The sequence below is a fragment of the Myotis davidii genome, unplaced genomic scaffold, assembly GCF_000327345.1.
Source record: "Myotis davidii unplaced genomic scaffold, ASM32734v1 scaffold316, whole genome shotgun sequence".
NCBI classification, from domain to species: domain Eukaryota; kingdom Metazoa; phylum Chordata; class Mammalia; order Chiroptera; family Vespertilionidae; genus Myotis; species Myotis davidii.
Window position 1 is genome coordinate 539,831 of NW_006287072.1, and position 1,975 is coordinate 541,805.

At 39.6% G+C, this 1,975-nt stretch overlaps 1 protein-coding gene across 2 annotated transcripts in view; it reads left to right on the forward strand.

The window, feature by feature from the left end:
* Window positions 1-1,975, forward strand: part of MED12L (mediator complex subunit 12 like) — a 398,615-nt gene that overhangs the window by 206,530 nt on the left and 190,110 nt on the right. The gene's annotated exons all lie outside the window — the stretch shown is intronic.

Consider the following 1,975-nt stretch of genomic DNA (forward strand, 5'->3'; position numbering starts at 1 on the left):
GAGGAGCTCTGCTTAGCCACAAGCCTGGCTGATGGTTGCCAGTTCAGCAGTGGTAGTGGGAGCCTCTCCTGCCTCCTCAGCAGCGCTAAGGATGTCCGACTGCAGCTTAGGTCTGTTCCCCGCTGGCAAGTGGACATCCCCTGAGGGCTGCTGGGCTGCCAGAGGAATGTCTGATTGCCAGATTAGGCCCAATCCCCCCGGGAGCACACCTAAGTCAGCAGGTGGTCATCCCCTGAGGGGTCCCAGACTGCAAGAGGGCACAGGTCGGGCTGAGGGACCCCCTCCTCACCCCCGAGTGCACACATTTTTGTGCACCGGGCCTCTAGTACTGTCATAATAGGGGATTTTAACATCCTGCTGACTTCACTGGATAGATCTTCCAGACAAAAACTTAACAGGGAAAAAGTGACTGTAAAAGGACACACTGGATCAGATGGATTTAATTGACATTTATAGAACATTTCACCCCAGAACTACAGAATATACATTCTTTTCACTTGCATTGGGTCAGTCACAATGATAGATCACATGTTAGGACACAAAACAAGTCTCTACAAATCATATCAAACATCTTCGCAGATCACAGTGGAATTTTAACTACAGTAAAAACACCGCAAAATGTTCAAACACATGGAGGCTTAATAGCATGTTATTAAATCATGAATGGGTTACCAATGAGATCAAGAAGAAATAAAAAATTTCCTGGAAACAAATGAAGATGAACACACAACAACCCAAAATGACAATGAAAACACAACAATCCAAACCCTATGGGACACAGGAAATGCAGTCCTTAGAGGGAAGCTCATAGCACTACAGGCCTACTTCAAAATTTAATCATAAACTATTTAACCCTACCACTTGAAGAACTAGAAAGAGAACAGAAAGAAAAGCCCAGAGTAGATAGAAGGAAGGAAGTAATAAAGGTTAGAGCAGAAATAAATCACATAGAGACTAAAAAATACAATACAAAAAAATCAAGGACATCATAAGCTGGTTCTTTGAAAGGATAAACAAGATTGATGAACCATTAGCTATAGTCATCAGGAAACGGAGAGGACCCAATGAAATAAAGTCAGAAATGAAGGTGGAGAAGTAACCACTGACATTATGGAAATACAAAGAATTTTAAAAAAATACTTTGAACAACTATATGCCAACAAGCTGAACAATTTGGATGAAATGGACAAATTCCTAGAAAAATACGATCTCCCAAAACTCAGTCAGAAAGAATCAGAAAAAGGGGAATAGGCCAATAACAACTGATGAAATAGAAGCAGTAATCAAAAAAGATCCCAGGAAACAAAAGCTGGAGTCTGGATGGCTTCACAAGGGAGTTTTACCAATCATTCAAGGAAGAACTAATACCTATATTCCTCAAGCTGTTCAAAAAAATTCAAGAGGAAAGAAAATTCCAAGCTCTTTTTATGAGGCCAGCATTATCCATACAATACAAAAAAATCAAGGACATCATAAGCTGGTTCTTTGAAAGGATAAACAAGATTGATGAACCATTAGCTATAGTCATCAGGAAACGGAGAGGACCCAATGAAATAAAGTCAGAAATGAAGGTGGAGAAGTAACCACTGACATTATGGAAATACAAAGAATTTTAAAAAAATACTTTGAACAACTATATGCCAACAAGCTGAACAATTTGGATGAAATGGACAAATTCCTAGAAAAATACGATCTCCCAAAACTCAGTCAGAAAGAATCAGAAAAAGGGGAATAGGCCAATAACAACTGATGAAATAGAAGCAGTAATCAAAAAAGATCCCAGGAAACAAAAGCTTGGTCAGGATGGCTTCACAGTGGAGTTTTACCAAACATTCAAAGAATAACTAACACCTATACTCCTCAAACTATTCCAGAAAATCCAAGAGGAAGGAGTACTTCCAAGCTCTTTTTATGAGGCCAGCATTATCCTAATTCCAAAACCATATAAAGGCACCAAATGGAATTTGCTCTAGAG